Source organism: Metopolophium dirhodum, chromosome 1, assembly GCF_019925205.1.
Source record: "Metopolophium dirhodum isolate CAU chromosome 1, ASM1992520v1, whole genome shotgun sequence".
NCBI classification, from domain to species: Eukaryota; Metazoa; Arthropoda; class Insecta; order Hemiptera; family Aphididae; genus Metopolophium; species Metopolophium dirhodum.
Genome location: NC_083560.1, coordinates 22,355,080 through 22,375,972, shown reverse-complemented (window position 1 = coordinate 22,375,972; position 20,893 = coordinate 22,355,080). Strand labels below are relative to the sequence as shown.

At 40.2% G+C, this 20,893-nt stretch overlaps 1 protein-coding gene across 1 annotated transcript in view; it reads right to left on the bottom strand.

The window, feature by feature from the left end:
- The window catches only part of LOC132934315 (sentrin-specific protease 2-like), a 255,804-nt gene that overhangs the window by 184,604 nt on the left and 50,307 nt on the right, over window positions 1-20,893 (bottom strand). The gene's annotated exons all lie outside the window — the stretch shown is intronic.

Genomic DNA, 20,893 nt, shown 5'->3' with positions numbered 1-20,893 from the left:
CCCTCGGGCGGCTTTGGGTGGCCGTGATATGGTATAGGGGAAATATGGGAAACGGCGTTCCCCACCCGCTATTTGTCGGACCTCGTCGGGCCTGGTATCCCTGGATTCGTCTCATCAAGCGGCGTGCGACGAGCCATCGCGCGCGGACGTACGCCTTACCGTTCGCCCGCCAGACTTCCAGATGCGAGGGTTCCGGAAAAGCGAGTTTTCTCGGTGCCCGAGGTCCCTAGCTCGACGCGCGTTACACGGAACGTTGTGGGAGGGCACGGTCAATTTTAATCGGGCACAGTCGAAAAGAACGCTTTTTCAATAAAAAATTACATAGGTATTAATTCGTATTATATCTGGTGACGATAACATAGGTACACCAAACAGCACGCAAACGGTTTACCTACCTTCTTAGCACCCAAATTACTTGGTAAATATAAGGGTCTTACGCGTTTCAACCACTGAACCATCACACTTGTCGTACGTTGATAGAACAGTATTCAAAATTTAAAAGAATCGGCAAAAAACTCAATTCCAAAAAATTACGTAAAGCCAAAAAAAACGTGATATTTAGGTCGAAAAACACGAAAAAATTAAATAAATGCCTGACATTTATAGTATTAGTTATGTCCAACTATTATTCTTATGCACCTATCGATTAACATTAATGAATAACAAACTAGCTACACGGCTACTAAAATAAGTTCAAAACATTTATTACTTGATACGTTACACAGATACGTGTACCATAAGGATACGCCTGGTCATACAAATAATAACGTAATTAGTTTTTAAACTTTTTGTTACTACGATTGCGGGTGAAATAAAGGTTGTACGTACTCGAACCATAGAGCCTTTTCGAATCCCCGTACGCCAAACAGTCAGATTCTCGAGTTCGGTAGCGATCTACGGGAAAAAAATCCAAAAACCAGGCGAATACTTAATTTTCCAAGTAGATACAAAAAACACTCTAAAAATTGCCCCCCGAACCAAATGTCGGCTCAACTCGATCTCGGTTCCAATCGTTCCGACGTAAAGTGCTCTATGAAGTACGACTACAAAACGGCTCGTAGCGTCCAAAATCTAAGTGTCCGTGTCGAAAAACACGAAAAACGCAGCTACCTACCCTAAACGAACCCTCCAAAGACGGGTAAAAAAGGCTCGTACGGTATCGACACAAGACGCCGAACTTAATCACCAACCTCCACACTATAGGAATCTCGAAGCTTCAGAAACGTACGACGACATCCCGAGTTTTTCCAAAATATCTTTGAGGGGTGGGGTCGAAAGCCTGGACTATTTAGGGGGGCTTGAAACAAATTTTTTGGTGAAGAAACGGTGCACCAGAGTTAGAACCCGACCGAGATATACTTAAATCAAAAAAAAGGGGGGGTAATTTTCGGTATGATAAGCTCATGGGCGGGCACAACCCATAGCTGCTTACGAAATATTTCCATGACGCTCCACGCCTGCTCACTGGCGCGATGACAAAATGTCGAAATACCGAGCGCCGCAACACTCCGTATATATAAGTGCACAACGGACGTTTTGCTCACACCGTATATTAATATATATATATAATAATTTATTTATTAATATATTAACATATTTTCTTTACTACAGCGGCTAAATTGATAACGATTCGCTTCACCGAGAGCAAGAAAAAAGCGGTGCAGTGGTGCATGCGGCACTGCGATGCCAACTAGCAGATGCGGGTTCAACTCTCAATCATCGCATTTTTTTTTTTTCAAAAAATATTAGAAGTCCAAAAAAAACCTAAGTAAAATCCTAACTCCCGAACTATAAGTCGGATAGACCCCAAACCAGTATCAATCGATCCGGCTAACCGTCCTTCATTGATATAAAATTCTAAAACAGTAAACCTCACTGAAAAATCAGGAGCTAGGGGTTTAAATTCAAAATGTCATTTAAACAATTTATTTTAAATAACATAATAATAATATATTATATATATTATTTTATTATTTCGCTTATGATATCATATTATTATTATATTCATAATAATATTTATAAAATAATTATTTGATGTTATATTAACATAATTATTATAACAATATTATTTAAATTAATATATGATATTAATTAAATATTATATTCTGAAAATTATAATATTATTTTGTTATTGATGTCATATAATTGATATTCCATAATATTATTTTATAAAATAACTATTCGATATTATAGTAATGTTAATTCCATAATAATACTTTTGTAATGGAAAACTGATATTTATAAAATATTATCATTACGAAAATGCTATCTGGGTACCTACCCGGTAAACTGCATACAGGTAAATCAATGCAAAATATGCGTATCATCGTAATTTGTAATGTCTCTCGAGAATTCATCACGTTGAAATATGATTATAATATGACCACAATTCATTATAAGTTATCTACTTCTGTCACGCTTTATAAATGCACCAGTATACATATAAGTATTTAGTCATTTATCTGATTCTTTGAAACAAAACTTAGTTTTGTCCTTTGTGTATTACACGTGGAAAAATCGATTGACACAAGTGCACAGCAACAATATTCGGTGTAGTTGTGTACGCTACATTAGTACCTAGATTTGTATACAATATATGACATTATTGATTCAATATTCGAAACATATTTAGAACATATTTGTAAAATAAATTTCAAATTATTTGATCGAATTATATGCATATAATATTATGACGCATATATTTATAATGTGTATAACCATTAAACTATGATTAAACTAAGTATTAATGTTTTTGAAAATATTTTTTCACATAGTTTCAAGTTGTTAAATAAACAACGTTTTTATTAAACAATCATATTTTAAAATATTATTTATCCTTATATTTTTTTCAGTTTTTACTTTTTTGAATGAAAACATAGAGTTTTGATTTCTTATTCCAAAGAAGAATATTTTTTTAAGTATCTTGATACATAAAAATCGAATTTAGGACGAGTAGCTTATGAGTTATAACTTATAAGTAAGGCTAGAATTTGTATGCAATAAAAAATGGTAAAAGATGCAAAAATATGCATTTAAATTTTTATAAGATAAACACAAAAACAAAGTTACAAAAAAAATATTTATTTATTGAAATACATCAGTGATTGGCTGTTTGTCTTAATATAATATAATTGAGAAATAAAATAAAACAAAATATTTCTTTTATAATTTATATTCACTACGTGTTACATGCTACGACCATATATTTTTTTAAGTTTTCGAAAATGAATGATCATTTACCGTCAAACTATTCAGCATACCTATTGTACTATAGGATTATATTTATAAAAATAAAATTTATGTTTGACAAAAAAACCAGGTTATATGAAATATACTATAACACATGCATTTTTTGAATTCTTATAATCGAAATATGCAATAGTATTCATTTTATTCAATATATGTAACAATATGCATTTTATCCAAAATATGCAAAAACATGCAAAATAAAAATGCCACCATTTATCTCATCATGAGGTGATTTGTGGACATAACTGACAAAATCAATTTTTAAAAGTCGCAAAAAAAACATGCTGTTGCATATTATAAATCCTAGCCCTGCTTATAAGTATTTAAAGTTTAGACAAGCGGAGTAGTGGACAAACATTCTGCGGGGTAACCCCTATACCACTCCCCTCCGTTTCGATGAAATTACTTATTAATATGATACGGGGGTGAGTATGTGACTTGTACATTTTGGTAAACGGTCACTTTGTACGGTCCATTGTTCAAAATGTATAACGCGGACACTTTGTACGGTCGGGTAAAAAGGTACATTGCAGAACGCGGACACTTTGTACTATCATAACATAAAGTATATATATTATAAATATAAGTTATATACCTAAGTTAGCAAGTAAATAATACTATATATTATATATGACAAATTTTACTAAATTTTTGGACGGTTTTGCGAGCAATACAATTGGATGAATGTGGCAATAGACTTCATAAGAGACAAAAATCCTATACTGCTGGCAATAATAAACTATTTATTTAACGAACATCAAAAAAAGGAAATAACAAATATGGAATTTTTAAATTCCATATATTATACATGTAGTTTTTAAAGATTTTTTTAAATATTAAAGAATGGAAATTTTATATTTTATAGATCGTTAATTTTGACGAATTATTTCCATATTATAGGTAAAAAATTATATTTTATTTGTCATTATGACATATTTATACTGTACACATTTTTAATTTGCTTTAAACTAATATCTAATATTATAATACAATTAAGATTTATAATAATATTATTGTTTGTTTGATTATTTTGATCATTATTAATATACCATGATACAATTTACTTTTTATTTTTAGTTTTTCTATTTTAATAATTTACATTATAATTTATAATATTATATATACTTACTACTTAGGTATATAACTTATATTTATGATATATATACTTTATGTATATAATAGTACAAAGTGTCCGCGTTCTTCAATGTACCTTTTTACCCGACCGTACAAAGTGTCCGCGTTTCGCACTTTTAATACTCGACCGTACAAAGTGACCTAGAACCGTACATTTTGGTCGAGGCACCTCTTATGGATTTGCCGACTTTCTTTGAACCCTTAAATCCGCCATTGGTTAAACTTCTATATTAAAATGAATACCTTAATCATTTCTGTTTAGAATACTTCTAAAATGTTAAAGATAAGGAACATATTTTTTTTGTACTTAACTATGGTAAAATTGTTTATTACAAATGTAATTGATAACCGTATATTATCATAACATTTATCAATGAGGTATGGTATTTGTTAAAATTACATGTCATTACTGCAGTAATATAATAATTTTAAAAGGTACGTATGTACGTTCCTACACGGTAATATCCAGGTACGTATGTTAGTTCCTACACTGTGGAAAAAAGGTGTAAATATGTATATACGGTGTATATACGAATAAATACATATATGATGATTATACAATATAATACAAATTTCATAATGCATTTTAATTTTTCCTAATTGAATATAATATAATATAAAGAGTAAAAAATCAATAAAAAAATCGCATAACGCATCGTCACAAATAAATATAATATGATGAGTAAAAAATATAATAACAATGAAAACTTATATTTTATGAGGTTTGTTTCTATAACTTAATAATTTAACATAATCGTATTTATTTATTTTGCTTGTTCTATAATCTGAAACTTTTTCATTTATAAAATCTTCTTTTTCGGCGTATTTTTTACTGATTTTTGGTTTTGGGTTATTAATTGCAGTTCTTATTTTTATATACGTATTTACTTGAAAAAGTTTGAGAATTTCAATAATTTTATAAATATTTGGATGTTGGTGATAAAAATTAGAGTTAAAATCTGAATGAAAACTTTCACAAGCGTTTGTCGTATGGACTCTATCAGAACATTGCCGCGCCCACATTTTCGGAGGAAAGATTGATTCATTTGATATATATAACTGTCTACCAAATATTCACAAAATTCGGTTATAGCTGCATTTTCAGGTTTGTCTGCCATAAAATATTCTGTAAAACATTCTGCCACTTCCTCTGGATTGAGAAAAGGAAGTCCAAAAATATGTACTAACCATTTTCCTACATCGCCATTATTTGCAGAATTAAATTGTGGTGCGTAACCTAAATTTTGAATTTTGCGGTACCAAGCTTGGCCCAAATGAAAACGACATCCAAACACCTCTGTTTCCGGAAAAATTTCAAAAACTGCTTGATGCATTGCTATTTCAAAATCTAAAATAATTTTTTTAGGTATTACCCCAGCTATTTTTATTGTTTTCAATATTGCAATGTAAGTCTTTTTTTCTTTATTTGGCAATAAACAAAACATTAACGGATTGTACACTCCATTTTTAATGCCATGAATCGTGTATAGTTGCGTATAATATTTATCACTATAGTTAAAAGTACCATCCATATATAAAACATCTAATTCTTTTAACAAATCTATATTTGTTTTACATGAAAAAATAACTATTTCATTTAGCGCATCATTTTCATATAAAAATAACTCACCTCTATTTGTTTTTATGTCTAATAAAATTAATATTTCGTGAACTTCTTTTTTTGATGTTGGCAGTTTAGGGAAACAATGCATCCTTGCATTATGAATATTCCTTGCTATGAGTTTGAAGTAGGGTGCAATCAAATCTCCTTCTTTAGCATAATTTGATACTTCTTTTCGTATTATTTTTTACGGTTTTTCAAATATAGAGTCTACAGCTTTTCTTTTGCAAGCATTGCTTATTTGTTGCCGATTTAAAGTGCTATCACTTGCATGGCGGTGATCAAAACACGATTTATCTGTATTAATTAATTGGGCATTTTGACCCAAAGTATAAACTTTTGCACTACACTTATTTATTACACAACGCCACGTAATTTCATTTTTTTTAGATGTATGATGCTTAAAAAATTTAAATTTATTCAAATCCAATAGTTGTTTGCCTTTTCCACTCAACATGAATGATACATTCTCGCTCATTGTGAATTTGTATAACTGTATATGATTAGTATAAACGGATATGTACGGACACTCAGATGTTTCGAACAATACTAACAAAACTTTTAAGAGAAATAACTAGATGTACATTTTACTGTGTATAGTTATAAGACTTCTAATTAATTTTAAGATTATCAAATCAAAATCAAGTTCTGTATCATTTTTATCGATGATGAAAAGTCATAAATATTTTGTATGTCAAAAATATAGATAATAAGATATTTTATGTTTTTCCTATAGGAGATAATATTATCAGCTTGTAGCTTGTCGTATTTTCTAGTTATTTCGTATATACATTAATAAGTATTTTTTATAAGTATATTTGAATGTAGTTACCTATATTAAATAGCTATACCAGCGTATAAAGTTTCAATAACAAATCCAATTATTATATGCTTATTTGTGAAAATGTGTTATGCGATTTGTATTATATAATATATTATAATCATCATATATTTATTCGTATATACATATTTACACATATATACACATATAGGTACACTTACATAATATGTACCTTTTTCCGCCGTGTAGGAATTAACATAGGTACCTGGTTTTTACCGTGTAGGAACTTACATACATACCTTTTTCCGCCGTGTAGGAACTAACATATGTAATTGTTTACCTGCTACTTTCGGGTAGGAACTTACTATTCCCCCTCTGCTCAGTATCGTTTTTCGTATACACATTGATATTATATAATTTAATTCACACTTAATATCATTACAGTGACCCAATAGTAACCTACTTTACAGCAGAGTGACACCCACTTATACGACTTTTTTAGTTATTTTTTCTATATACTTCAATACAATTTTATTTGTTGGGTCGTAATCGTAAAGCGTGGCAATTAAATACGAGGCACAATGGCAGTTGAAAAATATTAAAATACATAACACGCACAATTTATTTTATGAGCATTTAAAGTTAAATTGTTGACAACATTATCAAATTTAAAAATCAAAAATTCATGAAATTTTCAACCTTTATAGCTAAAGATTAAAAATTTAAGACAAGATTTTACGTAAGTATTTTTTTTGTGTATAACCAAAAAATCTGTAAAATTTAAAACATAGTTTATGTTTATAATTATTTTATATTCAAATGTGGACGAAATTAGATATTTAAACAAAGAAGAACGATTTTAGTTTTGTATTATATTTAAAAAATATTATTCGTGCGTACTTGAAACTTTTAAAGTTTATTATTATATACAAATGATATTAACTCAACTTACCTAACCTTATTGTTAATAATAATAAAATAAAATATACTTTGATGTCAAATCTTCTCCGCTCAGAACCGATTTTCGTATACAATTATATTATAGCATTGAATTCAAATTTAAGTAGCTTAACACGTACTGTACAACAGAGTTTGGCTACAAATTCCGAGCCTTAGTTAATATTAAAGACCGTTTATAATTGTGTATAATTTGTTATGATTTAAAAATATTGGCGTTAAATGTAAATAAACATTTTAATCTTCAGAGTAAGTTTCAATAGTTTTAAAATTGTATATCCTTCATTTTTGTTCTAAGACACATTTAAATTTTTCTTAACCAATTTTACATTTCAAGGACCTTGAAACGGTGCACGTACTCTACGTGGCACCGCTGCGTAATGATTGATAGCTATTCCTTTTGTTTCAGTATAAAATGTATGTGTTTATTTCTATTAAGAATTATATATTTTACAATAAGTGGGAGGGGTCCGAGGGCCAACTGGTCACCGGGATCCCCGTACAAGAATGTGAATGTTTTGTTAGTACAATGTTTGATACAATTTAAGGGATGGGAACGAGACTTAAACACACCGGGCCCGCTTATAAAAGTTGCGTCCGCTCTATGAGTCTCGTCCGGTATGCGTGGCCGTAACAGGCGCGCTTGGGGTGGTCTATATATTATGTATGGTTGTCTAGAAAAACATTTCTATATAATTCCCGTGGCTATCCGACAATATAGCTGTCGGTCGGGATAAGTTCAGCTTCGGAGTCGTTGGAGCCGGTGTCCCCGCGGTCTCGGTAAACTTATTACGACGTCGCCCGTATTTACGCTTTGACGTGGATTGTTAGCACTTCGAGGACGTTCGTCAGGTGTCTGTGGGTAAGACTATGCCTGATAACCGATTGGCCCTGAGTGGTGCTAAACAAGTACACGCCGTCAGTCGTATGATATAGGCAACCTGTAATTCGTTGCCGGTGGGGTCGACGTTGTCGGCGGTCTTGCTCTCGTTGGAACGTTTGGTAGCTCGCTTCTCTAACAGGCTGAATGTTCCGCAGATCGACGTTGTCGGTGGTCTTGCTTTCGTTCCGTAGATGGTCTCGTCGGAGCGCTTGATAGCTCGCTTCTATCACAGGCTTCGTTGTGTCTTGCTAGGAGATGTTGGTTGTTAGAAGGTTTGAAGTGAAGTGTCCTTACATGCTTTGCTTTGGGGGGATGGCTAAGCCGTGAAACTATACCAGGCTTTTGCCTCTACTAGTGGATGGATGTTTTAGGAAGGTGGTGTTAAATTTGTTGGTCAACCCATGTCAAAGGGTAGGGTTTGATTCTACGCTTTGTGGTTGGTGGGGTGTGAGATTTCCCTAAGAGTCGGATGTGGGCATGAGTAGAGAAAGAGTTTTTGTAGAACATCGATTTAGATTGGCTATGAATAGAATTTTTGATTGACTTGAAATTTGCTGATTTTAGAAGGACCGAATTTTTAACGATAGTGGGCATACCCGTTATCGTGCGAATGCCGATGTTTTGAACAGATTCGATACGTCTCCAATGTGAGGGACCGATGAAAGGAGCCCAAGAGGGGCCAGCATAAGAAAGAATTGGAGAGACGTAGAGTTCTAGAATATTGAGCTTTGAAGATTTTGGGACAGGGCTAGAACGGTTGAGAATGGGGTAAAGAATTCCGCGGTGCGAGTGGCTTTTTTGGTGATGTCTTGAACGTGTTTGTCGAAGGCGAGTTTGCGCTCTATTGTAACGCCGAGGTATTTGGCATGATTGGACCAAGTCACTGGATGGTTGTCGAGTAGTAGTGGTGGGATGTGAGTAGTATTGGAACGTCCGAAAAGAATACCTATTGTTTTGGTAGGGTTTATTTTGATTTTCCAGCGATGAAACCATGTGGTAGCTAGGTTGAGTTGGTGTTGTAATTGTATGGCTGCACGTTTCGGGTTTTTGTCGAAAGTAAAGAACATAGTGTCGTCAGCGAATAGTGAGAGGTGAGCTTTAGGAGTTGTTGGTATGTCGTTAATGTAAGTCAATTAGAGAGTAGGTGAAAGGCAGGATCCTTGAGGGACGCCTGCGAGTATGTGTCTGGTGGACGAGAATGAGTCTTCGATTTTTGTGACAAAAGTGCGGTCAGTGAGAAAGGATTCGATGATTTTAACGATTTCAGTCGAGATGTTGAGTTGGGACAGTTTGTAGAGGAGACCGACGTGCCAGACTCGGTCGAAGGCTTTTTCCACGTCAAGGAAAATGGAGGCGGTGTTAACGTTTTTGTTAAAGTTCTGACTAAGTTGGTGAGTAAGTTTGGTCAGTTGTAGAGTGGTAGAGTGTTCAGGTCTGAAGGCAAATTGTTCTGGGCGGATTTTGTCTCGAAGATTGGTTTGAAGGTGAGAGAGGATGATTCGTTCGTACATTTTTGATATTGAGGAGAGTAGAGCGATAGGTCGGTAATTTTCGGGAAGTTTGTGATCTTTACCCGGCTTAGGGATGGAAATTATTACTGCTTTTTTCCAAGCACGTGGAAAGTAGCAAATTCTGAGGGAGCAATTTATAATTTGTGTTAAGGAAAGTAGAATGTTATTCGGTAGAAATTTAAGAGCAGTGTTGGTGATGAGATCGACACCAGGGGCTTTCTTTTTGCGGAGGTTGTTTATGATTTTTTGGATTGTGCCAGGGGTGGTGAATAAATTAGATTTGGTGATACTTATGTTTCGAAGTAAGTTGGAGTGGGCAGAAACTTCTGGAAGGTCGGGACCAGGGTTTGGTTGGAATTGGAGTTCGAGAGAGCCAGCTATCAGCTCGGCTCGATCGATGGCCGGAAAAACTAGACCGTTGGGGCCGGTGAGAGGGTGGGATGCAGGACGTTTGTGGAGGAGACATTTGTTTAGTTTGTATATAGAGCCGTCCTGATGGTCAAGAGAATTAAGAAAAATGTCCCACTGGTCAGTTTTGTGAGTTTCGAGTAAAGTTCTGATTAGTGAGATTTTGGCGTTAAGTTGACGTTTGGTAGTCGGGTCACGGTTTCTTTGCCATTGACGGCGTAATTGGTTTTTTCAGTTATTTCAAGTTTTATGTAGTCAGGTAGTAAAAAGGAAGAGTTTTTGTGTTTAGGGGTAAATACGCTAGCTTCGATCGCGTGTTGTATGTTTTTGGTGAGAGTATCAATTGCCAAGTCGATTGACTCACTGTTGATGGTCGGTCGTTCAGTTGGGTTTGGTAAGTTGGATAGAATTGTCTTGTATTTTGTCCAGTTAATGAAGCGGTTAGTCGTTGGAGGGGACGATGATACCGGAGTACACAAGGTCTCCAGAAGGATAGGGTTGTGGTCAGAAGATAGCTCGTCGAGGTTGTCGATTTGAGTAGGATAAGGTAGTCGAACGAGTGCGATGTCAAGTATGTCAGGTCTGTATCTAGCGTTTGTCGGGAAGTGTGTGGGGGATGAGGGAGCAGTAATGGTATAGTCCGATTGTTGAACGTGGTCGAAAAGTACGCGACCGGCAGCGTTTGTCGAGTGGCTATACCAGAGAGGGTGTTTGGCGTTGAAGTCACCTGCCGAGATTTGCCATTCGGCACTTTGGGTCAACAAGTCCAAGTCGTGAGACGTGAGTGTTGCACCTGGTGGTTTGTATACCGCTGATACAAGGACTTCGTGGCCGTTTAGTTGGATGAGGACAGAAGAGGTTTGAATGAGTGTGTTAAGAGTTATAGGTTGGTGAATGATGCGTCGGTGGATTAGAACAGCCGTGCCGCGGACGGGCGGCAGGTCATTCCTGTATGTGAAGAAATTTGGAATGTGAAGTTGGGTAGAAGGAGATAGACGGGTTTCATTTAGTAGGATTATGTCAGTTTTCAGTAGGAGAGCGAGGGAGCGTAGTTCGTTGAGTTTGTTTTTGATACCGTTGGAGTTCCAAAATAGGATTTTTAAGTTATTCATTTTGGGGCGAGAGTATGGACAGGAATGTTTTGATCGTTGATTCTATGAGAGTTTTTGGATCATGATTATTGGATATTGCAGTCAGTAGGTTGGTGAGCAGGTTCAGTATCAGCGACAAGTTTAGTTGTGGGACTGGAGAATTTGAAGAAGTGTGCGCTGATTTTGATGTTGCTGCGGAGTATGTCAATGTAGTGTTTTGTTTAGGGTGAGGTGGTGGAGGAGGGGGGGTTGAGGTTGGGTGTGAGGATTTATTTTGAACGAAGTCTTGGGTTGGAGTTGGAGATACCTGCTGTTTCTGAGCCATGAATTGGGGGCAGCCACGAAAGTTTGCCGTGTGTTGGCCACCACAGTTGCAGCATGTCGGAGGTTGCTCGAGAGTTTTTGGACAGGCGTTTGCATTGTGGTTTCCGGCGCATTTTACACACCGAGGTGGGTGACCGCAGTTACGAGAGCCATGGCCGAAACGTTGACAGGAAAAGCATTGAGCGGGTCCAGAAGGTTTTAGTGGTTCAACTGAGATTTGCAAGTAAAACAAGTTTGTCAGAAGAAATATGTCCTTAGCAGTCGGATTAGCAGCGATGTGCACTACACATATCGGCATAGGTTTTGCAGGGGTGCCAAAGCGGCGGACGTAGTTCACGGAGTAACCTAGAGTAACTAGCTCGTCTTTAAGTTCATCAGTAGATATATCGGTTGGAATGCCCTTTAGAACGATTTTTACAGAGCGTTCCTTGGGGAGAGAAAAAGTGTGGAATTCGGTGCCTCGGTGTAATAGAGTCTTTTGGATTAGGCGGAATTGGGTGGTATCGGCTGCCCGTAGGGTTACCCAGTCGCCGGAGGATTTTGCTGATAGAGAGCTCGGTTGCAAGTTTTGGAGTGAATAGATGGTAGGCGCGGCCTTCCGCCAGGAAGCGGAGCTCAGTATGATAGGTGGAGGTCTGGAGATTGAAGGAGTTTTGGACGGAACTTGGGCGGTTGAGAGTGAAGTTTTTACTGAGTGTACGGAAGTAAGTGATGATAGGGAGTGGTGGGTTGAGGTGCTAGAGTCGGAGAAAGAGTCTATGGTTTTAGAGTCAGAAGTACTGGAATTAGATTGTATTGGGGAAGGGGGAGTTGATCGTTGTTTTGGTATTTTCGGAGGTGGTTTGGTCGAGGGGTCTCCGACCTTCCTACGTTTGTTGTTCCTGGTCATTTCAGTGGGTGTGGGATGTTGGGGAGGGGATGCTGTGGCAATGTGAGGGCGCGGCCCCACGACAGCTGTTGACGGAGGGACGTCGCTTCCGCGGCGGCTTGTTTTGGGCGCTGGTGCCCTGTTGAAGCGGTGAATACGGCTGTTTGAGGAACTGCTGCTGAAGCTGGCTGCAAGTTGAGTGGTGTAGGACTTGTTCGGAATGATAATGATGTCCTTACATTGCTTAGCTTAGCTTTGTATGTTGTGCACTATTTCAGGCTTTAAGCCTCTGGTAGTGTGAGTGAAGTAGTGGAAGGAGTAAGATGAATTGAGCTCGGGAGCTTGCAGAAGTTTTGAGTTTGACTGGTGCTGGTAGATTAAAAGTTTATGGGTCGTTTAACATAATTTGCTGTGATTGTAGATCTTTTGCTGATTTCGGAGATGTGGTTGTGAGGGGATTGCTGAATTTTAATTTTGACGGAGTTAGTTAGTGACTGAATGTGATCCTTGAGAAGTACAAAGCCGGTGGAATGGCGGATCGCTCTGTTATTCACGTACCATGGTTGTCCGGTAATTTGGCGGAGTGAGGTGGATTGGAGCCTTTCAAGCTTGGTCCAGCTATTGTTAGAGATGTTGGAGGCCCATATAGGTGATGCGTACGTGGCGATGGATCGGATGTAAGTGTTGTATATGAAGCATTTACTGTTGATACTTAAAGTTGAGCTGGATAGCATGGAATATAATGAATGTTTGACTGCTTTGGATTTGTTAATAGTGGAGTTGATGTGTTTGAAAAATTTTAGTTTATGGTCAATATGAACACCGAGGTACTTCATGGAGGTTGACCACTTGATGTTGGTGTTTTTGATTTTTGACTTGATGGAGTTTGAGGTGGATCTGTGAGAGAACATTACTGCAGTGGTTTTGAGAGGATTTATTGAGATTTTCCAGTCGTGGAACCACCTTACAGCTGCGTCGAACTGCAGTTGTAGCTTTTTGGTGGCGACGTCGTTGGAAGTGCTGGTTGCGTAGAACAGTGTGTCGTCTGCAAAGAGTGCGGTTTTGCAGCTGGGGTGAGATGGTAGATCATTTATGTACAGATAGAATAAGTGTGGGGCGAGGCAGGAACCTTGAGGCACTCCTGCAAGAATTTTGCGTGGTATGGAAAGTTTGCCTTCAATTTTTATTTGGAAATGTCTGTCGGTCAGAAAGGAAGTAATTATGGTGATGAGGTCACTGGGCACTTCGAGGTCGATGAGTTTGCTAATAAGGCCGTCATGCCAGACCTTGTCGAATGCTTTTTCCACATCGAGCAGGATTGCAGCAGTTTTCCTTCTTTTGTTGAGGTTGAAGGATATATCGTCGACTACGCTGAGTAATTGGGTGATGGTACTGTGAGAGCTTCTAAAGCCATGTTGGTCTGGACGGATTTTGGAGGTGGTGAAGATCTTAAGTCTGGTGAGCAGTAGTTTCTCCAGAACCTTGGACATTGTGTTGAGCAGTGATATCGGGCGATGATTGACTGGGTTGGTGACATCCTTACCTGGCTTAGGAATGGTGATGACGATGGCATGCTTCCACTGTAGAGGGAAGGAACCAGCACGTTTGCACCAGTTGAGAATTCGACATATGTGAGTGATGGTTTTGCGACCACAGTGTTTAAGGGCGCTGTTGCTGATGCCGTCTGGCCCCGGAGCGCGCCGACTAGGGAGCGTCTTGATTACATTTCAAACTTCTGAGGGAGTGAAGTATGAAGTAATAGTGGGAGGAAGTGAGAGCATGTGAATAAGTTTGTTGTGGACTGAAGAGTCAATTTGGTCGTTTCCCGGAGGGGAACGAAATTGTACTTCCCGAGAGTCTGCAAGAAGAGCGGCCTTGTGCTCCGGATCGAAGGTCAGGTTGCCTGCTGTGTCCTTGAGAGGGCGAGATGGTGGAGGTTTACGAAGCAGTGCCCGATTGAGTTTGAAAAAGCGAGACTAGGCGTTGGGACCTTCATTCAGAGAGCCGAGGAGATTGCTCCATTGATTATTTCGATGTTCTGCCATGAGTTGTTTAACTTTAGTGTTTTGGCGATTGTAGGAGGTTTTGGCGTCCGGATCTCTGGATCTTTGCCAGCGAGATCGTAGGCGACGTTTGAGATTAATTTCGAACTGCAGCTGCTTGGGTAGAGCTCTGGAACCTTCTTGAAGGGCAGATGGAGAGGTGTGGATGGCTATGCCATGTGAAATGGTTGACGTTAGATTTTTGATCGCTGAATCAATGGAGCTAGTGGATGATCCGCTTGACGGTGAGTGGGTGACGGAGTCCATGAAAAGCTGGAACGCGGCCCAGTCGGTGACTTGTTTGGGTGCCGGGGGACACGAGGATGCCATGGTTGAGTGGAGTTCAAGTACAACTGGAGTGTGGTCTGAAGAGAGGTCAGTTGATAGGTTTTCGATGTGATGGTGAATGTTGTTAGCTTTAATCATGGCGATGTCTAAGATTTCTGGACTGTGGTTGGAGGCGTTTTGGTAGTGTGTAGGAGTGATTGGAGAAGTGACAGTTAGGTCATTTCTAGAGTTTATGAATCTGGCTAGAGTGTTTCCGGCCGTGTTGGTCCTCCTGCTGAACCATAGCTGATGTTTGCTGTTCAAGTCACCTGCTATGATGGTGTTGTAGGTGGTGTCAAGTAAAGCGGTGAGATCGGATGGAATGAGTATGTTGGTCGGTCTTTTGTATGCGGCGACCAGGCGGAGAACAGAGTTGTTGACTTGTATGTGCACAGCAGTTTGTTCTAAGGAAGTGGTTTGAACGGTGATGAAGTGGTGAGTGTACCTTTTGTGCACGAGAATAGCGGTGCCGCCTCCAGCCGAGTGGCCGGGGATTTGAGGGCGATTTGTGGTGTATGTGAAGAAGTTTGGAATGTTGATAGAGCGTTGACCAGTGAGGTGGGTCTCGTTGAGAAGCAAGATGTCGATTTTTTGTTGTTGAACGAAGTCTATGAGTTCAAGGCGCCTCCGAGTGACGCCTTGGCAGTTCCAGAATAATATGCGGGTGTTGTTCATGTTGAAGGCTGGTGAGGATGAGAGGCAGAGTTGTCAGCAAGGCCATGAGGGCATCTTTAACCTTCATTTTGTTAGAGGCAAGATTGGAAATGATGGTAGTGAGTTGAGAGGCCAGAGATACTGGGACAGTGGAGACTGCAGCGCCATTTGAGGTTGTGGAGGCGTATGTGCTGAGGTTGACAGGAGAAGCTAGACTGGTCGGTGGATTCGTGAGGGCAGAAGCAAGTGGGTTGACTGATGGAGATGATGATTGAGTGACTGTTTTTGAAGTGTTGGGTCTGGTAGGACGTCTTCTGTCCTTTTCTTGAATAAGCGAAGGACAGTTCTTGTAATTTGCTGTATGGGAACCGAGACAGTTGGCGCACGTAGGTGGTTCTTCGAGGGTCTTTGGGCAGTTCTTGGCCAAGTGACCCTGGGCACATTCGACACACCTAGGAGTGTATCCGCAGTGAAGGCTGGAGTGACCAAACCTCTGGCAGGAGAAACATTGGGCAGGGTTGGTGGATTTGTAAGGTTCAATTTTTACGGCCATGTAAAAAAGAGAGTGTTCGTTGAAAATTTGTTTGCTGGAAGGCGAAGAAGCAAGAATCACAATGTGGAGGGGGAAATTACGAGTTGCGTTGCCGAATTGATGAACTGATGAGACGTCGTATCCTTTGGATTTGAGTTCTTCCGAGACCTCTGATTCGGTGATGTCTGAGAGTAAGCCACGGATGACTATTTTTAATGTCCTATCCTCTGAAGATGGAACGGTGTGGAATTCAGTATCGTGATTGTGAAGGTATTTTTGAACGGACCTAAATAGCTTAATGTCGATGCACTGGAGTTTGATGGAATGGTTGGTAGATGCCTTGGCTTGAATGCTGTCAGGAGGGACATCGGATAAAAGTTTGGCTGCGACTTTGCGCCAAGCAGTTCCTTGGATTAAGATCGGCGGAATTTTTTGAGCACAAGGTGGTGGTGGTGAAGAGGTAGATGGCTCAGAGTTGATGTCAGATACCATGCCACACTGAAAAGTCGGCCCAGATGACGGAGTTGGGTTAGATGATGGAGCCGAAGGGTAGCTATTTGATTGTGAGTCCGAGTCTGACGTGATAAACGATGAGCTATCGTCGGTGTTAATAGAAGCAGATGAAGGTGTTGGAGATTTGGGTTCTAGTCGCTGGTGTGCGTCCCGTTGTCGTAGCTTCATGTGGGCTGGTGTGTTGTTTTTGTTCCGACCGCGGTGGTTACCCATGACGGTATGGATCGTTGAAAATTACTTGTTGACAACTTGTCCCGGAGCCTTGAACTCAACTGATATACATTCCTTACATGCTTTGCTTTGGGAGGGGTGGCTATGCCGTTTACTATTCCAGGCTTGTGCCTCTACTAGTGGATGGATTTTGGGGTTGATTGGTAGGTTCAGTTATGTTAGTCAGTCCAATTTAATGGGTATGGTTTGAGTAAACGTTTGGTGGTTGGAGGGGAGTGGGTTTTACCTAAGAGGCGGATATGATCGTATTCGGAAAAAGAGTTTTTGTAGAACATTGTTTTTGATTGAGAGCAAATGGAATTTTGAATAGATTTGAAGTTGGCTGATTTTAAAAGGGCCGAGTTTCTAACGATAGTGGGCATACCGGTTATCGTGCGTATGCCGATGTTTTGGACGGATTCAATACGTCTCCAATGGGAGGGGCCGATAAAGGATGCCCAGGAAGAGCCAGCATATGTAAGTATAGGGGTCACGTAGAGTTTAAGTATGTTAAGTTTTGTTTTCAGCGGAACGGGACTGGTACGGTTAAGTAAGGGGTAAAGCATACCACGGACGCGGGTAGCTTTTTTGGTTACGTCTTGAATGTGTTGGTTGAATGTAAGTTTACGTCCAATCGTGACGCCTAAGTATTTGGCCTGTTTTGACCAGTTAACGGGTTGGTTATCGATGGTTAGAGGTGGAATGTGGGTTGTATTAGAACGCCCGAAGAGGACTCCTACTGTTTTGGTCGGGTTTATTTTGATTCGCCACCTGTGGAACCAGTTGGACGCGAGGTTGAGTTGGTGTTGTAGTTGTATGGACGCACGTTTGGGGTTTTTGTTACTAGTAAAGAACATCGTGTCGTCAGCGAAGAGTGAGAGGTTGGCTTTAGGAGTCGTTGGAATGTCGTTAATGTACGTCAAGTATAGCGTCGGTGAGAGACAGGAGCCCTGAGGGACTCCTGCGAGTACGTGTCTGGTAGTAGAGAAGGAGTGTTCGATTTTAGTGGTAAAAGTACGGTCGGTGAGAAAGGATTGGATGATTTTTACGATTTCTAACGAGATGTTGAGTTTGGAGAGTTTGTAGAGTAGGCCTTCGTGCCAGACGCGGTCGAAGGCTTTCTCCACGTCGAGGAAGACGGAAGCAGTGTTTAAGTCGTTGTTAAAGTTTTCGCTCAGTTGGTGGGTGAGTTTGGTCAGTTGTAGTGTGGTCGAGTGTTCGGGTCTGAAGGCGAACTGTTCGGGACGGATTTTGTTTTTGAGTTTGTCTTGTAGGTGGGTGAGGATGAGTCGTTCGTAAATTTTGGACAGGGAGGAGAGGAGGGCGATTGGTCTATAGTTTTCGGGTTGTTTATGGTCTTTGCCAGGTTTGGGAATGGAGATGATGACTGCTTTTTTCCAGGCAAGGGGAAAGTAGCAGATTCTGAAGGCGCTGTTGATGATCCGAGTAAGGGACAGTATAACGTTGTTCGGTAGGAATTTAAGAGCCGTGTTGGTGATGAGGTCGTCACCTGGGGCTTTCTTTTTGCGAAGGTTGCGAATTATGTCTTGTATCTGGCCGGGAGTGGTAAAGAGGTTAGATCGGGTGATGTCAAGGCCTTGTAGGTACTGGGAGTGAGCGGTTACGTCTGGTAAGTCGGGGCCGGGGTTTGTTTGAAATTGACGTTCGAGCGAGTCGGCTATCAGCTCTGCTCGTTCGTTGGCCGGAAAAACTAGGCCGTCGGGGCCGGTTAGTGGGTGAGATGCTGGACGTTTGTGTAAGAGACATTTGTTGAGTTTGTATATTGAACCGTTTTGGTGGTCTAGTGAGTTAAGAAAGATGTCCCATTGGTCAGTGTTGTGCGTTGCGAGTAAGGTACGTATGAGGGATATTTTGGCGTTTAGTTGTCGTTTAATTGTCGGGTCGCGGTTTATTTGCCATTCGCGGCGTATACGGTTTTTGTCTTGTATTTCCAGTTTAATGTAGTCTGGTACTACAGTGGACGGGTGTTTGCGTGTCGGTACGTATACGCTGGATTCAACCGCTTGTTGGATATGTTTTGTGAGGTTTTCGATTGCCAGGTCGATAGACTCGCGGTCGTTGGTCGGTTGAGTGGTTGAGTTCGGTAAGTTCGTGAGAGTTGTCGTGTATTTTTTCCAGTTAATAAACCGATTCGTAACCGGTGGAGAAGAAGAGATCGGAGTGCAGAGTGTATCTAGAAGAATGGGGTTGTGGTCGGAAGATAGTTCGTTGAGGTTAGTGATTTGGGTTTGATAGGGTAGTCGTACGAGGGCGATGTCGAGTATGTCAGGTCTGTATCGTGTGCATGTCGGGAAATGTGTGGGAGAAGAGGGAGCAGTTACAGAGTAGTCCGATTGTTGTGCGTGGTCAAAGAGGACACGGCCGGCAGCGTTAGTCGTGTGGCTATACCACAGCGGATGTTTGGCGTTGAAGTCGCCTGCCGAAATTTGCCATTCGGCACTCTTTGTCAAAAGGTCGAGGTCGTTTGTCGTTAGTAGGGTTCCGGGTGGTTTGTATACGGCTGAAATAAGTACTTCGTGGCCGTTGAGTTGTACGAGGATGGAAGAGGTTTGGATGGTTGTGTTTAGGGTAACTGGTTGGTGAACGATACGTCGGTTGACGAGAACGGCCGTGCCTCCGTGGGCGGGCGAGCCCCGCACGGGCGGCAGGTCGTTCCTGTACGTAAAAAAGTTAGGAATGTGAAGTCTGGCCGAGGGTTTTAGGTGGGTTTCGTTAAGTAGGATTATGTCGGTTTTCAGTTTTAGTGCTAAAGAGCGCAGTTCGTCAAGTTTGTGGTTAATGCCGTTTGAGTTCCAAAATAGAATTTTTAAGTTATCCATTTTGGGGGGATAGTATGGTTAAGAATGATTGTATTGCTGTTTGTATCAGGGTTTTGGGGTCCTGGTTGTTTACTATGGCTGTTAAGAGGTTGGTCAGGAGGTTTAAAATGAGGGACAGGTTAATTTGTGGGGCTTCGGGACTGGTCGGTTTTGGTGGTGGTGGTGGTGGTGGGGGCGCTTGGCCGGTGGTGGCTGCAGCGTACGAGCGGGTTTGGGGTTTTATTGTAGTTGTTGGTGGGGGCGGGGGTGGTGTAAAAGATTGAGTTGTCGGTGGCAGGGTTTGAGGTTTGGTTGTTGGTGGTGCGATTTTGGGTTTTATCGTCAAGAGATGTGGGCATCCGCGGAAATTAGCCGTATGAGGCCCGCCGCAATTGCAGCATGTCGGGGTTTGGTCGGGAGTTTTTTGGCATTCAGATGCCAAGTGATTTCCTGCGCACTTGACGCATCTGGGTGGGTGGCCACAGTTACGGGAACCGTGTCCAAAACGTTGGCACGAAAAACATTGTGCCGGGCCGGAAGGTTTAAGGGCTTCTACCGAAATCGTAAGATAAAATAGGGAGTTGAGAAGGAAGATATCCTTGGCGTTCGGGGTTGCCGCAATGTGTACGAGGCACATGGGCATCGGTTTTTCGGGAGTACCGAAACGGCGGATGTATTTTGTTTGGAAGTTTAGGGTTTCTAGTTCGGATTTTAGATCGTCAGTGGTGATGTCGATCGGTATGCCCTTTAGAACGACCTTAAGGGAACGATCTTCAGGGAGGCTGAAGGTATGGAATTCAGTTTTGCTGTCAACTAGGACTTTCTGAATTTGTCGGAAGTGGGTGGGGTCGGTAGTTTGGACGGTTATTTGTCCATTGGATGTGGTTTTGGCTGTAATTGCCGATGGAGTGAAGTTCGGAAGTTTGTAAATGGTTGGTGTGATTTTTCGCCAGGACGCAGAGTTTAAGA